This window comes from Tachyglossus aculeatus, chromosome 13 (genome assembly GCF_015852505.1).
Source record: "Tachyglossus aculeatus isolate mTacAcu1 chromosome 13, mTacAcu1.pri, whole genome shotgun sequence".
NCBI classification, from domain to species: domain Eukaryota; kingdom Metazoa; phylum Chordata; class Mammalia; order Monotremata; family Tachyglossidae; genus Tachyglossus; species Tachyglossus aculeatus.
In genome coordinates this window covers 17816436-17839497 of record NC_052078.1, presented here as the reverse complement: position 1 = coordinate 17839497, position 23062 = coordinate 17816436, and the positions used below count along the sequence as shown (strand labels likewise).

At 42.4% G+C, this 23062-nt stretch overlaps 1 protein-coding gene across 2 annotated transcripts in view; it reads right to left on the bottom strand.

The window, feature by feature from the left end:
• Nucleotides 1–23062, bottom strand: part of MPP7 (membrane palmitoylated protein 7) — a 248633-nt gene that overhangs the window by 206805 nt on the left and 18766 nt on the right. Inside the window, exon 1 of one of the 2 annotated variants that reach the window (XM_038755706.1) lies at nt 16469–16487. The exons of the other annotated variant lie outside the window; for it this stretch is intronic. The gene's annotated coding sequence lies outside the window, so the exon portion shown is untranslated. Of the gene's footprint in view, nt 1–16468; nt 16488–23062 lie in introns of those variants that run through there. 2 annotated transcript variants of the gene reach the window in all.

The following is a 23062-nucleotide window of genomic DNA, read 5'->3' as shown; positions in this document are numbered from 1 at the left end:
TTCCCATCAGACCTATAAAGTACACCTGCACCCCATCCTGAGAAATAGAAATCTTGAGCCATTCTTCACAGTGTAGAACCGGAGAAATTCTCTTTGCAGTAGTAATCAAAAAAAAAATTACATTGCTCAGGACAGAGGATGACAATGTCCTTCTAAAATTTTAATGAGAACGAGGCTAATATTTCATCGAAAAACCTCTGAACATGACTGTTTTGATGACAGTAATAATTTCCAGTTTTAAAGATAAGGTATTGAAACCTTAGTAACCCATTCATTTTTTTAAATTAAAATCAACACCTGCAATTGCCCTTCATTTTTGAAGATGGTAGTAGCTGGTAATGCTAACAAGAGAACAGTGTGTATCCAGCAGTCCTTTACACATTACAAACTTAGAAGAACTACTTTTTCAGAACCGATTATAGCTGGCAGTTCTGCCCCCAGAGGGGTCAACATCTTTGCTCAAAACAAGCCAACCGCACCTGTATATATGTATATACGTTTGTACATATTTATTACTCTATTTATTTATTTATTTATTTTACTTGGACATATCTATTCTATTTATTTTGTTAGTATGTTTGGTTTTGTTCTCTGTCTCCCCCTTTTAGACTGTGAGCCCACTGTTGGGTAGGGACTGTCTCTATATGTTGCCAACTTGGACTTCCCAAGCGCTTAGTACAGTGCTCTGCACACAGTAAGCGCTCAATAAATACGATCGATTGATTGATTGGTGGCTGTATGCATGTCCAACTGTGTCCAATTATGGATATGGGCATAAGGGCTGTGGGGTTGAGACTGGGGAGGGGGGGAATAAACTCGCTGTACCTCAACATCATCTATCTATGCCTTGACCTCTCGTCCATGACCTGAAACTTCCTCCCTTTTCATATCCAACAATTACTTTCCCCACCTTCAAAGCCTTATTGAAAGGCACATCTTCTCCAAGAAGCCTTCTCCGATTAAGCCTTCATTTCCCCTTCTCCCACTCCCTTATATGTTTGCCCTCATTTGCACCCTTTAGTCACCCCTCCCTCAGCCCCACAGCACGTATGTACATATCCGTAATTCATTTGTATTAATGTCTGTCTCCTCCTCTAGACTGTAAGCACATTCTGGGCAGGGAATGTGTCTACCAACTCTGTTATACTGTACTCTCCCAAGCAGTTAGCTCAGTGTTCTGCACACAGAAAGCACTCAATAAATACGACTGATTGATAATTTGCCACCTACTGTTGTTCCAATCCACACTACAACATTTGAGGTTGTGCTGCACTATACCTGTATGCAAGACCGGCTTCAGACAGTGCACATAGTAAGCGCTCAATAAATACGATTGATGATGATGATGATGATGATGAAGGAAGAGTCCAACTGGTCACCTTCCTTACATAACACAGCGAAGTCATACAGAGTGCTGCGTGAAGCCACCACATTGTGCCATCCACATGGCAAGCAGAGTGTAATCTCTACGGCCCCTGATAGGTACCTCGGGTCACTCACTGTGATCATGGGCAGCATGTGGCTGCCCTCTGGGCCCTGGGAAGATGGGACAGGTGCCAGCACGGATGGGGAGATGGGGGGTAGATGCAGTGCTGGAGACCTGAGTCAGCTCCCCTCAGCCCCTCACAGAGTGTGACCCAACTTCCCACCTAAGCCTCCTCTGTGCCAAAAGTTGCTAAACCGTGGGCTCCAAGATGTGGTATCAGGCACCTTGCTATCAGAAAATCCCCACAGACAACAAAAAATGCAGCTCAGTCATAGGTAAGGGCAATGCCAAGCTCCCCATTTTTACCCTCAACATAGCTAGATACCCCTGTTCTCTGAGGCGCCAGATCCTGTAAGCTCTTTCCCGACTCGCAGGACACAACATTGAGTCCCCTCGGCCACCGGTTCATCCCTGAAGCATCTTCCAGCACCCAGGACCATGCCAATCACCTGTGGGCTCCAGGAGCCTCTAGGCATTCGGAATACGGATCGGGCAATCCATCAGCATCCATGTCCCCTTTAGCATTCACCTCCTAGGCTGGGGTTGAGGATAAGCTCCAGTTCCTTGCACTCCCACTCCACTCCCACTTCCTGCTCCCACCTGCCCCACCAGGATCCCAGCTCCCTCTGGGATGGGACAAAGATGGGACAGCAGGGACTCTGCCCTTATGCACTGAGAATCCTGACTGAGAATCCACTTCAATCCATACTTCATGCTGCTGTCCGGATTATCTTTGTCCAGAAACGCTCTGGGCATATCACTCCCCTCCTCAAAAATCTCCAGTGGCTACCAATCAATCTGCGCGTCAGGCAGAAACTCCTCACCCTGGGCTTCAAGGCTGTCCATCACCTCGCCCCCTCCTACCTCACCTCCCTTCTCTCCTTCTACAACCCAGTCCGCACCCTCCGTTCCTCCACCGCTCACCTCCTCACTGTACCTCGCTCTCGCCTGTCCCGCCATCGACCCCCGGCCCACGTCATCCCCCGGGCCTGGAACGCCCTCCCTCTGCCCATCCGCCAAGCTAGCTCTCTTCCTCCCTTCAAGGCCCTGCTGAGAGCTCACCTCCTCCAGGAGGCCTTCCCACACTGAGCCCCTTCCTTCCTCTCCCCCTCGTCCCCCTCTCCATCCCCCCATCTTACCTCCTTCCCTTCCCCACAGCACCTGTATATATGTATATATGTTTGTACATATTTTTTTACTCTATTTATTTATTTATTTTATTTGTACATATCTATTCTATTTATTTTATTTTGTTAGTATGTTTGGTTTTGTTCTCTGTCTTCCCCTTTTAGACTATGAGCCCACTGTTGGGTAGGGACTGTCTCTATATGTTGCCAATTTGTACTTCCCAAGCACTTAGTACAGTGCTCTGCACATAGTAAGTGCTCAATAAATACGATTGATGATGATGATGATGACTGGGTCGGGAAGTGCACTGCCATCGCTGCCTTGTTCCCCCTGAAGGACCTTGCACAACTTTGAAAGCAGGCCTGTCTTGTAGAGTACTACCCACCCAGCACCTTGTAGCCCCATTTCGGCTCTTGTCAGAGTATCCTGCTGTCATCCTGTCTCTCTGCATGCCCAGACCAGAAGCACTGTGTTACGGTAAACACCGCTTTAATGTTGGTCAAATGGCCAGGATCCAGAACATCTCTGGTGATGAACCTGTCTTGCCATTTAATGTCAAATATGCTTGAGGCTGGCAAAGATGAAACTGTTCTAGAAACCGGATATGTCTGTGGCAGGTCCAAGTCTCACACCCAAATTAAAGTCTGGGCACAGACTGCTCTAAGACCTTTAATCGGGTTCCGTGCCATTCTCAGTCCGCCATCCTTCCAGTGAATACCCTGGCCATTCTTCATTCAGTTTGTTAGCGTTCTGTCCATTAAGTGCTGTTGAAGAAGACTCTACCTCGGTAGCAGAATTTAATAACCGCCTTCAGCTCTTTGTAAAGCTTATGAAAACCCAAAATTTATTCTAGTTCGACCCTGGTCACACCAATCTTTGCAATCAATCGTATTTATTGAGCGCTTACTGTGCGCAGAGCACTGTACTAAGTGCTTGAGAAGTACAAGTTGGCAACATATAGAGACAGTCCCTACCCAACAGTGGGCTCACAGTCTAGAAGGGGGAGACAGAGAACAAAAGACGATTGAACTCCGATAACCAAATTCTCTTTATTGTTACAGCTCAAATAATTTAAGTAAATTTTCCAGCCCCTAACAGCGCAACTTCTAACCTTTATTACCTTTATGAGAAGCAGTGTGGCTCAGTGGAAAGAGCATGAGCTTTGGAGTCAGAGGTCATGGGTTCAAACCCCAGCTCCGCCAACTGTCAGCTGTATGACTTTGGACAAGTCACTTAACTTCTCTGTGCCTCAGTTACCTCATCTGTAAAATGGGGATGAAGACTCTGAGCCCCCCGTGGGACAACCTGATCACCCTGTAACCTCCCCAGCGCTTAGAACAGTGCTTTGCACATAGTAAGCGCTTAATAAAGGCTATTATTATTATTAAGCACTAAAATCAGGCTTTCCACTATACCGTGCCACTGACCTTCAATAATGGGAACCGCCAGGGTACCCACTCTGTGCCACAGAGGCTTCACTCCCCACCTTTTCTGTGCCAGCAGAAAGTACTCAAGCAGTGACAATCCACTTCTTTGGCCTCCCACCTGACTTGCCCACCAAGCTACCCCACCAAAAACCCCCCCCCTCGGCCTCCTCTGTCACTCCCTGGAGCCCGGCACCCTACCTGTCCTAGTCAGCGGGAAGGACTTGAGCGGTGACTATGTGCAGCCTGCAAAAAAAACTTGGGAGATTGGGAAGGCTGTTCTTGAGGAAAGTTACTGCTAGAGCAGCTGTGCCTACTGTACTCTCAGCTGCAAGGATCCTGAAAAACTGCTCTTCTGGCCACAGTGTCCTTTTTGTTTTTATTTTTAATAATTATCATTATCCTTATATTTTTATATGGGACAGAGATCTTGTCTAATTTTTCACCTGTGTAAATTAGCACTCAATAGAGTGCTTTGCACACAGAAGGTGCTGCTCAGTAAATATGATTACCACAGCTACCACTTACAATGAGCAAAGCCCCGCACACTAACTGCTGGAATCCAAGAATGCAATTCAGAGAGGATATCTGATCCACAATAGGTCACAAAATAACTGGGAGAGGACAAAGAACTAAAAAAATACAATCCAGTCAACAAATTAGTTAAAATTCAATAATCCATAGGTAAATTATGTGTTAGACACAACTTGGATGGGGCAACCTTTGGCATAATCCTTGTTGAGAAACTGCCACAGCCTTTGCAACTTTTAGATTGAAGTCATGGTGACTTCTGCACACCTTCTGCTCATGTGTGGAATAATCAATCAATCATATTTATTGAGCGCTTACTGTGTGCAGAGCACTGTACTAAGCGCTTGGGAAGTACAAGTTGGCAACGTATGGAGACAGTCCCTGAATAAGACTTCACTTATATGGTATCCAGTGGCAAGATGGGGATGTTCCCATGGATTATTCTGACAATGGATCCTGGACCCCTGAGGTCACAAGGGTATTCATCTTCAAATCAGATCTGTGCCACATTTCTACTACCCCTGGGGCTGGCAATTTTTAACTAACAGAATGTTCATGTTTCTCTCATTTTTCTGCCTTTACTCCATTAAAGAGTACGGTAGTCGAGGACTAGAACGATATATTCTTCATAACTGCGCTCCCCAAGGAATGGGCACGTAACAAAAACTTTCCATTCTGAAAGTCTTTCATCTGGGAAGGATTTACCTTGTGCACACAGCAGATAACTTCCGTCTTTCATTCATTCATTCAATCATATTTACTGAGAGCTTACTGTGTGCAGAGCACTGTACTAAGCGCTTGGGAAGTACAAGTTGGCAACACATAGAGACGGGACCTACCCAACAGTGGGTTCACAGTCTAGAAGGGGGAGACAGACAACAAAACAAAACATAGTAACACAATAAAATAAATAGAATAAATATGTACAAGTAAAATAGAGTAATACATATGTACAAAAATATATACATATATAATATGTATATAATATGTATACATATACATACATACACATTTATACATATATAATATGTATAAGTATATATATATATGGTCTTCTTCAGGATTGTTAACTCATTACCCTGAAAAGTCTCCATAATAATAATGATAATGATAATAATGGCATTTATTAAGCACTTACTATGTGCAAAGCACTGTTCTAAGCACTGGGGAGGTTACAAGGTGATCAGGTTGTCCCACAGGGGGCTCACAGTCTTAATCCCCATTTTACAGATGAGGTAACTGAGGCACAGAGAAGTGAAGTGACTTGCCCAAAGTCACACAGCTGACAAGTGGCAGAGCCGGGGTTTCCCATGACCTCTGACTCCAAAGCCCGGGCTCTTTTCCACTGAGCCATGCTGCACATTTTCCAAGTCAAAATGCTAGCCAAATTCATTAACTGGTCATACTACCGGATGTGCTAACTCACCAAACCCCTCACCCAGACACCTAGAGCATTCATGTTCAATTTGAATAAATTTTAAGTCACATAAAATGAACAGCACAACAGTGTGAAAAGCATATTTGCTATTTTTGACTTGAAAATGATAAATATTGGAATGCTCTGGATCATCATACACTGTTTATGTGTTCTAGAGGATTACAATTTGCTATTGGAAGTCAAGTTAAAGACAGGAGTCCTTTCCCCAGTGCCTCGGAATTTGTGTAAACTATACAACAATTTTATAACCACAAGCACTGCAGAGGAAAGCTGGTTAAACTGAGTAGCCCACCTGTCCATCCGTATTAAATGAATGGAGCATATTACACCTGTGTTTCCCAGCCTGTCCCAGCTACCTATACTCTTTGGCAGGTATTTGGTTAAGATCCCCTTAGCTTCAGAATTCTTCTCCAAACATTTGTCTCCTCATGGTGTCCTTGTTTTACTGAGGGGGGCTAACAGCATTTCCCATAACAGACCCTCATCTGTGGGACCCCTTCTTCATTTTTTTTTTTGTGGTATTTGTTAAGCGCTTACTACGTGCCAGGCACTGGGGTAGATACAAGCTAATCAGGTTGGACACAGCCCCTGTCTAACATAGGGCTCACAGTCTTCATCCCATTTTACAGATATGGTTACTGAGGCCCAGAGAAGTTAAATGACCTGGCCAAGGTCACAGCAGGCAAGTGGCAAAGCTGGGATTAGAACCCAGTTCCTCTGACCCCCAAGCCTGTGCTCTTTCCACTACGTCACATCACTTCTCTGCTCCAACAGTTCTAGTTTTGTCCCTTGCAGAAAAAAGTGCAGTTTTAGCCTTCTTCCTGAGGTGACCAAGTCCATTTATATAAACAAATTTGATGTTGCATATAAATTTGTAGTTTTTCACGGGAAAAGGGCATATACATGAGGCTCATGAGCAGTAGTCTCAACCTAAAAAGAGAAAAAATATCTTCACTTCTAATCAGCTAATGTTTAAATTGAGATTTTGCTGGCAGGTTTGGGAAAAGATAACAGGCTAAAATAAGTTGTCTGAAACTACCATAGTGATTCACAAAACTGCACCTGACTCTTCTACAAAGTATAGGCAGTAAGTAATCATAAAGTGACATGTACTGTTGTTGGATAGTCATATCTACCGAAAGCAGGCTCTTTTGAAGCATAGAAAATTCCATTAGGGTGCCCTGAAACTCAAGGTCTTAACGACGTTTCATAATTCTTCTCTATCAGAGACACTGTAACCTCTATTTAACTCTCCCTTAACAACAAATTCACTTGACGGTCATGTGGCGCTGGACCTTAACCTAATGTTCACTCTTTTGGCTGCGATCCTTCAGCTGTCAAACTGAAAATGAATATCAATGAGTCTCAGAATTCTCTGCATGCTGATCTAAATGCAAACTAGCTAATGTCAGCCAACCTAGACTTGCTTGTTCTCGGAAAAGCGCATTTCCTGGTAAAACAGCAGCAGTAAAAGCGGTAATCAAAACAGTCTTCTCAGTTTATGCAGAAAGACCTTCATTACATAACTAATAGTGGGAAGCAGTGTGGCCTAATGGAAAGAGCCCAGGCCTGAGGGTCAGAGGACCCAGGTTCTAATCCTGATCTGCCAGCTGCCTGCTGTGTGACCTTGGGGAAAAAAAAAATCACAACCTCTCTGTCTCAGTTCCCTCATCTATAAAATGGAGATTAAATACCTGGGGGGGAATAAATTCTCCCTCCCAGTTAAACTGAGCCCCAGATGGGCCAGAGATTGGGTCCAACTTGTTCATCTTGTATCTACCCTGGTGCTTAGTACAGTGCTTGGCATGCAGTGAGTGCTTAACAAATTCCACTATTAAATAGTCATTAACACCACTGGACAATAAATCTAAAAAAAAATCTGGATCATTGGGGCTCTTTCACACACTGCCCGTTTATTCTCAATACACGCAGCGGCTGACTTTAAAATTCAGTGCTCAGGAGAGGCACATAATGGCATGTCACATTTGGAAACATGAGTGGAAGCTTGCGTAAACAAAGTGTGTGGAGAAACATAAGACTATGCTCTAATGTTGCAGTGCTCTTGGAGGTTAGAGGTAAGTATTAGAACTGATGAGCCTGTCAATCAAGGCACAAAATGATTTCCCAGGCTACACTGGTGAATTGCACTACCTGTGCTAGGCAAGTTTTTCGTTTTGTTCCTAAAAACTGAACTCCATAGTACAAATTCAATTACAGCCGGACAAAAGTTCACTTCATTTTAATTCCCATTCCCTTTCATTCAGATACTACACACTATTTTCTCAGAGGGGGTAGTTCAACACCCCTTCCTAGTAGTTACTTCTACAGTTCTGTTTCAAAGATAACCAATTCCTGATCTGTGGCTCTATTTCATAACTCTACCCAGTTCTCCTAAAGGTTAGGGTTGCTTTCTTGTGAAACCCCACGTTACAGAACGCTCAGGCAGGAGTACTCACCCGTTCCGATGTCCCATCCATGCACACAAGTAGTTTCTTTGAGAAGGCAACGTGACCTTAAGGCCCCGATCATGTTTTAACCAAAACGTGTATTGAAAACAGTATTATGGCAGAACTGAATGTACCTTCCTTTTTCCACTTACACCTCTGTACGGGAACCTGACACTCACGATCTAGTCACGCTTCAAGTGACACACTTTGTCCTTCAGATCAAGGAATGAGGAACTCTGGGCCTTTCCAGATGGAAAGCATTTTAGAGAAATCGCTCGTGCATTTCATAGCATGAAGTGATCTAGATAGGTTTTAAAACTTCATGCTACTTTATATGGTATGATATTCTGCGTCTTATATAAAAGTGACAGTCCATATCCCCAAATGGGTCTGTCAGTTGAATACCTGCCCAAACTGTATTGAACATCGAGTATGCGCCATCAAGGACAGGTTTGGGAGCTAGCATACACGCTAGGCAACTTTCCAAGCCCCCAATTCCCAATGCTTTAAAGCCCTCAGGGTCTAAAATGGGGCCAGCTAGTCCCACGCTTTCATTCATTCAATCGTATTTATTGAGTGCTTACTGTGTGCAGAGCACTGTACTAAGCACTTGGGAAGTACAATTTGGCAACATAGAGACAGTCCCTACCCAACAGTGGACTTCTATTCTCCAGAAGGGTAAATAGCTATTGTTAACTCAGTTTCCTGCTGAACACCTGGGCTGCAGGTGGCCCTGGAGATGCTTCTTTGCTCTTTGAGACTTTGGGGTTGATTAGGGACGGAGCAGTTAGGGAGAAAAGACAAAGGGCTTGAGAGACAGGAAGAAGAAGATAGGCTGTGAACAGAAAAGAAGTGGGGAAGGGCAGTAAGGGAAGAACAGGAATACAAGGGTAGGAAGAGATAGCTAAACTGAAGAGATTGGCAGACTTAAAGAGGAGGGGGGAAATGTGGACAAACAGAAGATTAGAGGGACTGAAAGAGGAGAGAAGATGGGCAACAGCAGGAAGAATGAGAAAGTGAGGAATTGAAAGATGGAGAGAGGGGACTGGGAAGGATGAATGGAAAAGGGGAGAGGGGCACCGAGCAAAAGGAGAAAAGGAAACAATTCAAGAAGATATTCAGAAAGCAAAGGAAAATGGACAGAGAACAGAATGTTCTTGTTAAAGAATGGGTAACTCCACTAATGAATATATGTGAGACCATAGATATCAATCAATACAAAAAAGTCCTATGTCTTTCTCCCCAGTATAATTCCAATGAAAATGAAAATCACATTGAACATATGCAATCCAGTCCAACTTATTTTTTCCACACAATCCCCACTAACTCCAATTAACTTCTGCTAGTATTTAAGACAGGCTTGCATTAATGCATACTTCTTTCTCCCAGGAATGTGACAGAAGTTAGAGGAGGGAGAGGGCTAGGCCCATGGCAGGGAATCCCTAGTGATTAGTACAGTGCTCTGCACATAGTAAATGCTCAATAAATATAATTGAATGAATGTATGGACCCTGGATTATGATGAGTGAAAGGTATAGAAAGCTGAATCCACATTATCCTGGATTCAGTCTTCTCACCCTAAAGAACAGCGGTGAAGCTATGAATCTGCAAGCCTGCTTCGAAAAGCAAAATTACACCAGCAATTATGAGGTAGTGCAGACAGCTGAATTAGAGCTATTTTTGAGCCGATTAAGATGTCAAGTGAACACAAATCATAGAAAAACCCCTAGTCTCCCAAGCTAAGGAAGGGACAGAAGTGCTGGGCCCAGACTGACCTTCTTACCCCAGTTCCAAATGCCCGGCCTGCCATTTGTGCACTGAATCAGCTCTCAGATGGGAACCTCGGCCCAACTGGAAATGGGTAGGGCTCCGTGAGTAAAGGCTCTCTCCGCCACTGATGTGTGACCGTGACAAGGGTTACTGAGAGCTGTAGTCCCAGCAGCCACGGCTAACAATGTGTAGTCAAGCCCAGCCGATCCCGGGGCTGAACCCCAGACCAAGCCTTAAAGGCGGTAGGACTCAAAGGTGGGGGCAGAAGGGGAGCGCAATTTGAAGAGCAGGACTGCTCCTGTACAAAGCACTGGACATGCACAGTTGTTGCTGGGACACGGGCACGGTGGGTGATTTGCTGCAGCTGCGTCCTGCACAAAAATCTCCCAGCAGCTCTCCCTTCCTCTTAGAAACCCCAAACTGTAGGGGAGAAGAGGAACTAGAGGAAAAAGCGGAGAGCAGGTTGATCGGTTACTCCTCTGCCCCAAGATGACCCCAGCCCACGTGCTCTACAAGTCCTTAGAAAGGATGCCTTTGTACTTTGAAAAGGATCCTTAGGACCAATTTAATACTCACGTGTACAGCTATGACAGAAAGACTGACACGTGGCTTACATATTTTCCAAGTTGCATACATAGCAGCCTGTTCCCTGCTTAGCTTCTACGGCCTCTCTTGCAGATACCAGGGTAAATAGGAACAAGTCACACTAGAAAATATACATTCCCATTGCTTCTTGTCTGGCTGGGTCATATGCCCGACTATGTTATGAAGACAGGTAGCAACTAATGCCAGGAAAAAAGTGGGTCTGACAAGACGGAGTCTATTGCTGAATACAAAAGCAGCAGAAAAAGTCCATTTATAGCATACACTGAAGAGGGTATGAGAACTCAAACCACTTTTTCTTTGTCCTGTTCAATTTGCTCTCAAACATAAAGGTGAGCTGACAAACACAGGAACAAAATTCTTACTCATATTTCTGGAATCATATAGGACACTTGTTCTAATATAGAAAAACAACTGTTACAGGAACAAAATAGCACCTCCCCACACACTAACTAGATCCAAAAGTAGCCTTAGCAACAGCACCTTTACATGTGCTGGTTGTGTCCTAAGCCCTTACCACCTACTCACAGTCCTCTATAAACTACACTGCAGTCACTCCAGTGACCTGGTAACTGAACCGTGTTCTTATTTTTCATTCCTTCCCAATCCAACCTTTTAAAAAAAAATTCATCTCCAGTGTCAAATCTTTACATTATTAAAGTGTTGAAATAAATCATCAGCACAAAACGCCAAGTTTGTCATTTCACTTGAAAAACAAAATATTTTTTAAAAATAATCAAATTGTTTGGATTTGATTTAAACACCCAAACTATCCTTTATTTGATCTTGAGGTTTTCCTTTTTTGAGGGTTCTCACTTGGTCTATCTCTATGTCTCTAGAATGGTAGCAAGAATCATAGCTTTAATCTTACTTTACTCCTGCAGAATAATTTATCTTGTTAGAGTAACCCATCTTTTCTATCAAAAATGACTCAGAGATTATGCTTCTGCTCTTAAATATCACTTGGGCTTATTTTTAATGCAAAGAACACTTCACTCCTATTGAGCCTAGGAACTGATCTGATCCCAGCATGATATCCTATTTTGCTTTCAAGGGTTTTTTTTTTTGCAGCTGATTGGTAAATAAAAGTTTGTGCAAGTTCTTTCCAACTCAGTTTTTTTGTTTTTGTTTTGGGTTTTTTTGTTTGTTTCCTTCGAAGAAGCCAGGAAGGGCAAACTGTTCTAAGATACAATTTCCAAATGTTAAATGGCCAATAAAGTAGCCGCTCAAAGTCAGTCATTTTCCAGATCACGAAAGAATCCCTCTTTTTCTAAATTTGAGAAATTGGGCTCAATCTTTACCATTCACTAATTGCTGTTTTGTTGAATTCCCTCAATTGCGATATTGCTGCCTCATAGCTTATGAGGAGCATCATCTGCATAATGGTTATTGTATTTTACAGGTATTTATTGTTAGCATAATTGTTATTGAATTAATTACAGGGAGCCTCAACCATTTCTTTTTTAATCTCCACACTGCCATATCACCGGTCCACTTGCTAACCATGGTGTAGTGTCGGCTGAACTTGACCACCTAGGATGAAGAAATAAAAACCCAGCTGGTATCAGGGTTAGGATTGCCATTCCAGCTTCAGAGTCAGAACTGAAATGAGCAGTCCTATGCATCTGTTATCTGAAGGGACCATCTGTTTCTTACTGACAAAATCCTTGAGGTAGGCACAAGAAACATTAAATTGGCAGAGTTGCATACTCTGATAAGAGGAGAATCTGATGACTGGTGCTTCTCAAGCATTGCTCATACTGCTGCTTTCACTCTGGGATGTTACCTTCAGCCAAATACTTGCCTATGTACTTCAGAAAACACTCAGCATCCTGAAAATCAGAGAACTCCCAATTACACATTTACATTCTCAAGCAAATGCTTGTCTTTCAGTTTTTTCTAACAACTGGATGTTTTAAATATAACACCAGGTCCATATGAAATAAAGGAAAGGAAATAATAGATTAGAAGCCTCTACATCGAAATACAGACTCTATTGCAATCCATCATATTAAAGACATCTTATTTTCTCGGTGAAAAGGCATTTATGAAGCAGCTTTTATCTACCAGCAACAATTTATATGCTTGTTCAAACAGCAAAAACATAAAAACAGCAAATGGAAATTATGTTTCTACAGAGAAACATAACTTTTTATCTATCCAACTAATGTAAAATGTGAGGCCTAAAAGAATATTCATTGTGTCATGAACATTGGTGTGCTTTCTTAAAGCTGCTAACCTCTTTCAGAAATGCCGTAGTGTACTCGAAATGGTCTACAAATGATTGCTTCCCACAATTACGAATGTGTATTTGTAGTTCCAATGAGCAACTTGAAATTGATAACTGATTTTTTCAAGGGTATTATTCTGCGCTATTTAAGGACATATGAATCACATTTTTTCTTATTTTAGAGACAAATAATAATACTAATATACAGGGATTACTTCTGCAAAATCTCTGCTTTAATATAGTTTGCATTTACTATAAACATATTTTACTTGATGACAGAGGCAGCATGTCCTAATGGAAAGAGTACACAACTGGGAGTCAGGAGACCCATGTTCAAGTCGCAGTGTGACCCTGGACAAGTCACTTAACCTCTTTGGACTTTGCTTTCCTCATCTGAAAAATGAGAAGATGGACTGAGAACCCTGTGTGGAACCAGAACTTTGTCTAGTCTCAACTTAGTATCTACCCCAGCCCTTAGCACTTAATAAATGGTATAATTATTATCATGTGTCCTTTCTCTACATATTTTGGATTCAGTGCAATGGCAGAACTAGGGAATGGTCTTTTTACAGTGCATCTTTCTGGGTAGAAATACCAAAAAAAACTCATCTAAACTCATCTTCCCTCTTAAATCCTCTTCTCCACCTAACTTTCCATCACAGTTGACACCACCACCATACTACTTGTTTCCAAAGCCCAAACGTTATCCTTGATTCCTTGCTCTCTTTCAACTTCCACACCCAGCCTGATGCTAAATTCTGTCAGGCTTTCATTCATTCATTCATTCAATCGTATAAAGCGCTTACTGTGTGCAGAGCACTGTACTAAGCGCTCGGGAAGTACAAGTTGGCAACATATAGAGACGGTCCCTACCCAACAATGGGCTCACAGTCTAGAAACAGGCTCACTTTGCTTCACAACATTTTCAGGATTCTCCCTTTCCTCTTCAATTAAATGGCTACCATGCTAATCCAGGTAACTGCTCATATCCTGGTTTGACTTCTGCATCAGCCTTCTCACTGATCTCCCTGACTTCAGTCCATACCTCACTGTTTCCCAGATCATTTTTCTATTATTATTCTGCCCAAACCTCCCCTCGCCTCAAAAACTTCCAATGGTTGCCTACTTTTCTCCATAACAAGCAGTTATTATTCTGCCCAAACCTCCCCACGCCTCGAAAACTTCCAATGGTTGCCTACTCTTCTCCATATCAAGCAGAAACTCATCTTTGGCTTTAAAGCACTCACTCATCTCTCTTTCCCTCCTACCTATCTATTCTTCTCATTCATTCATTCATTTGTATTTATTGAGCGCTTACTGTGTGCAGAGCACTGTACTAAGCACTTGGGAAGTACAAGTTGGCAACATACAGAGACGGTCCTTACCCAAAAACGGGCTCGCAGTCTAGAAGGGGGAGACAGACAACAAAACAAAACATATGGACAGGTGTCAAGTCGTCAGAATAAATAGAATTAAAGCTAAATGCACATCATTAACAAAATATATAGAATAGTAAATATGTACAAGTAAAATAAAAAGAGTAATAAATCTGCACAGACATATACACAGGTGCTGTGGGGAGGGGAAGGAGGTAGGGTGGGGGCGATGGGGAGGAGAGGAAAAAGGGGGCTCAGTTCTCCCACTTTCATTCAATCAATCAATCGTATTTATTGAGCGCTTACTGTGTGCACAGCACTGTACTAAGCGCTTAGGAAGTACAAGTTGGCAACATATAGAGACAGTCCCTACCCAACAGTGGGCTCACAGTCAATCGTATTTATTGAGCACTTACTGTGTGCAGAGCACTGTACTAAGTGCTTGGGAGAGTACAATATAACAATAAACAGACATGTTCCCCGCCCACAACGAGCTCGCAGTCTAGAGGGGGAGAAACGGACATTAATATAAATAATTCATTACTTACCTATGTACATAAGTGCTGTGGGGCTGGGAGGGAAAATGAATAAAGAGAGCAAGTCGGGGCAACTGCAGAAGGGAGTGGGAACAGAAGAAAGGAGGGCTTAGTCAGGGAAGGCATCAATAAGGCTTTGAAGGGGGGGGAGAGTAATTGTCTATCAGATTTGAGCCGGGAGGGCATCCCAGGCCAGAAGCAGGACAGTGCCTGCACTTAGTACAGTGCTCTGCACACAGTAAGTGCTCAATAAATACAATTGATTGATCGATTGACATGGGCAAGAGGTCAGTGGCGAGATAGATGAAATCGAGGCACAGTGAGAAAGTTGGCATTCAAGGAGCTAAGTGTGTGGGCTGGGTTGCAAGGAGGAAAGTAGCGAGGTGAGGTGGCAAGGTGATGGAGTGCTTTAAAGTCAATGGTGAGGAGTTTTTGTTTGATGAAGAGGTGGATGGGCAACCACTGGAGTTTCTTAAGGAATGGGGAAACATGTCCTGAATGCTTTTGTAGACAAATGATCTAGGCAGCCAAATGAAGCATGGACTGGAGTGGGGAGAGACAGGAGGCTGGGAGGTCAGCAAAGAGGCTGGTACAGTAATCAAGGCAGGATAAGATCAATTAATGAATAAGTGACTGTATTAACAGTGGCAGTAGTTTGAATGGATTTTAGTTCATTCACTCATTCAATCGTATTTATTGAGCACTTACTGTGTGCAGAGCTCTGCACTAAGTGCTTGGAAAAGCACAATTTGGCAACAGATAGTGACAATCCCTACCTAACAATGGGCTCACATTTTTGAAAGGGGAGACAGACAACAAAACAAGTAGACAGGCATCTTTAGTGATGTGAAGGTGTAACCGACAGGAGTTCGTGATGGACTGGAGATGTGGGTTGAATCATTCTTCCCAAGATAACCTGCATCTCCTTTATCCTTCCTCCTTTATCTCACCCATGACTTCTTGCTCACGTCCTCGCTATTCAAATCCAACAGACTGCAGCTCTCCCCATCTTCAAAGCCCTTCTAAGGATAGATCTCTTCCAGGAGGCTTGCCCAATTCATTTCTAATCTCCCCACCTCATATCCCCCAAACTGCCACTTCAGCACTCCCATATCACCTAAGCACTTAAGTACTTACACTGTGAGCCCCACATGGAACAGGGACTATTCCCCACTTGATTAACTTGTATCTACCCCGGGGCTTAGAACAGGACTTGGTATAGTAAGTGCCTAGAAAAGACCATCGTAATTATTATTACTCATCTCACCCTGAATCACTTATTACTCAAGCACTAACTCATGTACATAACCCCATTTCCTTGTTCCTCCTATCTGCAATTTACTTTAGGAGCTGCTCCCCTGCTAAACTGTAAATGTCTGGAGAGCAGGGATCATGTGTGTTAACTGTATCGCAATCTTCCAAGTGTTCAGTCCACGGTTCTGCACAAAGTAAGGGATCAATAAATATTCTCTATTTCCTTCTTCCAGAAATCCACATACCTTCAGCATATGTCTGGCAGACGGGGGATATCTTCCCAGGGTCACTGCTTCCCACGATTGCTCACAAGACACTTCAAAGCTAAACCTGCAGCATAATGAAAAGCACAACTTCTGCTTGGAGTTTCCCCACTAAGACTAGGAACTCCCCTCACCTATAATGTCATGGGACCAACCTATTCAACAGGCAGGAAACGCAGCCCTGATTTTTCTGTTGTTGGATTCTTTTGGGGAGGGTGGGGGTTGGCTTGTTTGATCATTTTTATGGTATTTGTTAAGCACTTGCTATGTGTCAAGCACTGGGGTAGAATCAAGTTTATCAGGTTGGACACAATCCCTGCCCACTTGGAGCTCATGGCCTATTTCGGAGGGAGGCGGATTTAATCTGCATTTGACAAACGAGGTAACAGGCACAGAGAAGTTAAATGACTTTCCCAAGTTCGCACAGCAAGCAATTGGCAGAGAAAGGATTAGAACCCAGGTCCTCTGATTCCCAGGCCTGTGCTCTTCCCATTAGGCCAGCTGCGTCTCTGGATGGTCACCTATACTCATTGGCATTTTAACCGAAGCCATAGTAGAGACACTCCTACTACCCTCGCTCCTCCAAAAACCATTTGGTTTGCATTATACCTTAACGAGCAAAATAACAACCCACAGTATAATTCTGCCTGGCTCTTTGTATATTCTCTAGGCAATTATGTGGCCAAAAATAGATTCCCAATGTTCACTGGCAGTTGGCGAAGTCGAAGTTTACACATTCTCGATTTTAATATGAAAAGTAGCACAGGCTCGACCCAAAGCCAACACAACTAGCTCTTACTACATAAATGTAAAATGAATGCTGAGTGTGACAAAACCCCAATTAACCCAAATGTGAGGGCATTTCACAAATGAAAAAACACTACTGCTTCTGCCCTATGATTGAAAATAAAGGATTTTAAAACAGTGAAATTAAGACAGAATGAATAGGTAATAATTCACTCCACCCTATCTCATCCCTTTTACTTACAACTTAAACTGCAACAACTGATTAATATTACAAAAAAAATAGTCAAAAAAGACCATCCTATAATTTTACAGAATTTATTTGGATGGTAACAATTAGAACATTTTTTTTTATCTTTGGTGCTCCTTCACTCACAAATTGCTCTACTACTTTGACAGGCAATAGGTATCATGTGGTTTGTTCTTTCTCCTACTTTGTGAGTCCGACGTGGGACAGGAACTTTAACTGACCTGATAAGCGTGTATCTACCCCGCACTTAGTACAATGCTTGGCACATAGTAAGGCTTAATAACTTTTTTTTTTATTTCTCCCACAAAGAACCACCAATTCCCCTCTAGATTGTAAGCTCACTGTGGGCAGGGAACATTTCTACCAGCTCTGTTATACTGTACTCTCCCAAGGGCTTAGTACAATGCTCTACACACAGTGTTCAATAAATGCGAATGATTTGGGTAAAACAAATCCTAAAATCAAGGGTCTACAGAATGGGCAACTTATTTTACTTCTAAAATGTATTGACAAACCAGGCATGGAAAATACCACAGCAGCTTACCCTGAAAGAATTCCCGGATGTCTGAAGTCTGTGTCCACGTACTCAGAATATATAATCATATCAAAATGTGTGGTGGCTTCAGGATGGGAAACAACACCTAATACCACACCAAAAGTAGAAAGAATTCTCCCAAGTCAATGGTATTACATCGTTGGGATTGAAACAGTATTAGGAAGGCAAAAGCCTATACTGAAACTACCCCAGCCTTCTCACTACACACTAAAGGCCAGATGCATAATTAGAATAGAAGAATGCTGTCTCCAAATTAAAATCAAATGCACTGCTGGGCAAGCATTTGCTCAGTTCACCGAATGAGTGGGCAAGTGGGGGAGTTTGCAAGAATATACAATTCTGAATGATATTAGTTTAAGCTTTGCAAAGCCTGCCAGATTAAGAATTTAAATGTCCTTCACAAATATGCAATACTTAGGGGATGTTAGGCAGAAATAATGGCAGTTTCGTGAGTTCAGTCAGAAGCCTTTGTCCCACCACACACCTTCCCATCACCTTTACACATGCCCCATAACATTCATTCAATCATATTTACTGAGCACTTACTGTGTGCAGAACACTGTACTAAATGCTTGGAAAGTACAACACAGCAATAAGCCACAACAGGCTTACCGTCTATAGGGGGGAGACAGACATCAAAACATGCAAACAGGCATCAATATAACATTCCTCCTTCCCAATCATTTCCCCCCACACCATCTAAAATACTTCCATGCCTATTATTATCACAAAAGCCCAATGTAGCTACACTGCAACAGCAGATTCTTGGAACCTACCAGATGGGGACACCCACAGACTGATGAATTAGATGAGTTATCAACAAGAAAACAGTGGGCTGAAATCACTCTTTCTTTCAAATCCAGAAATTAGAATAGGATAAAAAAAGGATGCAACTCAAAAATATTTTGTTCCTATTTGGATGGAACTACAGGATGGAATTACACTAGGAAGGGAAAAGTTTAAACATGATCAAACATGGTTGATTTCCTTTGGTGGCTACTTCCATTAGCCAAGCATTAATGGGTGAGGTTGTGGGATTTTTATAGGATTTTTAGATCCAGGGAGCAGTACACCATAATAGCGAAATGTGGTTAAAGGAGAGAGAAGGTAAAAATTAACTTTGAAATGAAACTTTCCAGATGTAAAGTCCACTGATTTCTCATTCTCTTGTTTCTGCAGTCAGCTAAACTTGTACAAGAAACGTTGCATTGTCTTTTGGATGCCCTTTATTTTCCTTATGTTAAAAAAATTATGGTAACAAACATCACAGTTATCAGCAAAGACAGTAATGATGAGACATTAGTAATGAAGAGCTGAAAATTCTGAATATAAGCCTAAGTAAAAGTCAAAGTTTGACACCTGTCTGCATGTTTTGTTGTCTGTCTCCCCCTTCTAGACTGTGAGCCCGTTGTTGGTACGGACCATCTCTATATGTTGCCGACCTGTACTCCCCAAGTGCTTAGTACAGTGCTCTGCACACAGTAAATGCTCAATAAATACGATTGAATGCATGAATAAATAAAAGATAACTTCATTTTTCCTATTGCTCAAAGCGAGTTCTGAAGAGTCAAGGTAGGCTTCTCACTCAAAACACAGTTGGTACAATCCAAAAAAACTGGATTATGCAGGAGGTCTGTTGAATCATTTCCCTGAAAGCTCAGCTCAAATTCATAAACTACTTGTTTTGGGCTTTTTTTTGCTGCTGTCTCCCCGCTTTCTTGACTGTGAGCCCATTGTTGGGTAAGGATTGTCTCTATTTCTTGCCAAATTGTACTTTCCAAACTGTTAGTACAGTGCTCCGCACGTAGTACATGCTCAATAAATATGATTGAATGAATGAATAAATAGGTGATTTCTAAGAAATTTAGTCTTATGAAACTAATTTTCATGAGTTGGGCTCATCTCTAGATTGGGCAAGGAAAGTGTCTGCTAATTCTGCTGTACTGTACTCTTCCAAGTGCTTAGTACAGCACTCTGCACACAATAAGCGCTCAATAGATACCACTGATTAAGTACTCGGATTTGTAACGGTATAAAACAGAGAATTTCCACATTAAATTGGATGAATCAGATTTATAGTCACTCAAAACTGAACTATTTTTACTGTAGTTCTTTACGAAAACAGGCAAAGTGAAGAAATCTATTCAGAGGTAAAAATTTCACTGTTTGACACACTTAAGAACATTGTTAATACACTATATGGAAGTTATATCCATAACCCTTGAAAATAAAACTTTAATTGTTTGTTTGAATTTACAAAATAAATTTTGGGAAGCAAGAAGGCCAAACTTCTAAATCCATAAATGAGCACTTATAGTTTTGCAATGAATATCCAGGGTACAGCATTGATTGCTTTGATCATCAACACAGAATGGTTAACTTTCTGTGAATTATTAAGAGTGAACTGGACTTACATCAAAACTGTTCATTTTAGTCTTGAATATGGCTGCTAGAGTTTCACTATTTCTGTCCCACATGACCTGTACCTTTTTATTATATATACTTGCTAATGGAAAAACACCCAGATTTCACCAGTTCCATCCTCTCCCTTTCCTCTCCTTGTAATTATCCCATTATTCTCCTCTTCTCCTAACATGGCCTTCAACTCTTCATCGATCTGTTTCTTCTCCACTCGGTTTACCTGTGTCTGGGCACATCTGTCCCACTTAGTAGTAGCAGTAGCAACAAAAGTATTTATTGAGGGCCCATTTGGTGCAGTGCACCATACTAGGTGCTTAAGAAATACAGACTAAACAAAGAAGTTCTTCTCCCCTCCTGGTGCCTAATCCCTTTCTCACTTTCATTTTCCTGCATCACTGGATCAATGGTATTTTCTGAACATTTACCGTGTGCAGAGCTCTATACCAAGTGCTTGGGAGAGTGCAATGCCACGGAGTTGGTAGACACATTTTCTGCCCACAGTGAGCTTATAGTCTGGGGGGGGGGGGGGGGGGAACGACACAATGTTTCTAACTCTTCTTGTTCCTTTGTCCCTCCCATCACTTCTTTTTATTTGACATCTGTCATTCTCTCACGACCCTCTCTTAGACCATACTTTTTCAGCAGGTCTCTCTTCTTTTCCTTCTCTCTCTTTCTTCCTTTTCTGTTTTCCCAAACTTCTCTATTCCCTGAGCATTCCATAGGCCGTTCCTCTGACTGCCCCGTATCTCCTAAACGGCTCCTCTTTTTCCCAGGCAGCGGTGGGAGGCAGGATTGGAAAGTCTGGTGGTTAGTCACCCCACCTAGCATTATACAATGCAGCTGATCTGTTGCTTGTGTTTGGCACTGCAACCACCAACACCAAGTAAATATGGATCCTGACAGCACAGTAATGCCATAAGCTCTCCCTCAAATGGACCCCAAACAACCAATCACCTTAAGTTTACACACTAGCTAATCTAATAAAGCTTTAAGGACCCACCATCATATATAAAGGAATAAACTCCAGTCAGTCATTTTCTCCAATGCCTCAACTTGGATATTCAGTCCCAATGAGTACCAGAAATGCACATGACCATCTCGGTGGAGAGGAGGCCTGAGGCAATAAACAAATGAGCCTAACATCAGGTCAGAGAGGCGTCAGCAGAAATTTTTTGAAATCTTGATATACTCTAAAAGTAAGCCCTGCAAAATAACAAAAAGGCCACATCATTGGTTTGATCATTAAACACCAGAACTCTACAGGGACAGTTCAAGTATAATAAGTACAGGAGAACAAATAACCATTTCGGTTGACACTGTTTAAGCCCTCGAGGTCTTGAGACTTGTTGCAACAAGTCCTGAGGCCTCATTCAACAAAGTGGCACCAAGGCACTTATGTTACCCACAAGACAGGGCAGGCATATACCCAATGCGTCTAGAACTGAAGGAGAATCGGCCGCTCCTCTCTGAAGCTGTGAGGAATCAGTAGCCCAAATCTCCATGCTCAGGGAACCCATTACAGAAGCAGGAATAGGGGCATAAAGAAGACTTCTGAACCCCCTGCGGTTGCTCCAGCAATCAGTCCATTTCCACAAATTAGAAATCAGAGTCCATACAACTAGGATGCTCAGGCCTAGCCACTTACAGACAGACACACACACACACCTCACACCGCCTCTGTCTACAGGTGGTGTAATCAGTAACAGGAATGTGGAGCCACAAGAAAAGTCCCTCTGAAAGTGAAACTAATAAGGATGAGCATTTATATGGACTGTATGAGCTTCCCTTTTGGCTAAAAGGAAGAATGAAACCAGCCAGCCATCAATTCATCTCCATTGCATACTTCTATGAGTAAGCCTCCAGATACAAAGGGAGAGAAAGCAGATAAACAGTAATCAATCAATCAGTCGTATTTATTGAGCACTTACTATGTGCAGAGCACTGTACTAACGCTTGGGAAGTACAAGTTGGCAACATAATCAATATAATCATAATCAGTGTATCATAATCAACATAATCAATGTACATTTACTGAGTGGTTACTGTACAGAGCACAGTACTAAGCGCTTGGGACAATACAAAAGAATTGGTAGACATGTTCCCTGTCTACAAGGAGCTTACAGTCTAGAGGGGAAAGACATACTAAAATAAATTACCAATATGTGCATAAGTGCCATAGGGCTGTAGATATGGTGAATATCAAGTCTTAAAGGTTACAGATCCAAGTGCATATGTGATGCAGAAGGGCTATTAAGTACAAATCCGTAAAGTATGTATTTGTACTGTCTATCTCCCCCTCTAGACTTGAGCTCATCATAGGCAGAGAACAGGTCGACCAACTCTGCTGCACTGTACTCTCCCAAGCTCTTGGTACAGTGCTCTGCATGAAGTGCTCAATAAATACCACTGATTGATTGACTGACAGTAGGAAAAATGAGGACTTAGTCGGGGAAGCCTTCTCAAAGGAGATGTGATTTCAGTAGGGCTTTGAACGGGGGGGAGAGTGGGTGGTCTGTCTATGAGGGGGGAGGGAGTTCCAGGTCAAAAGGAGGAATGGACATGGGGATGGCAGTGAGACAGGAAAGATCAAGGTATAGTGAGTAGA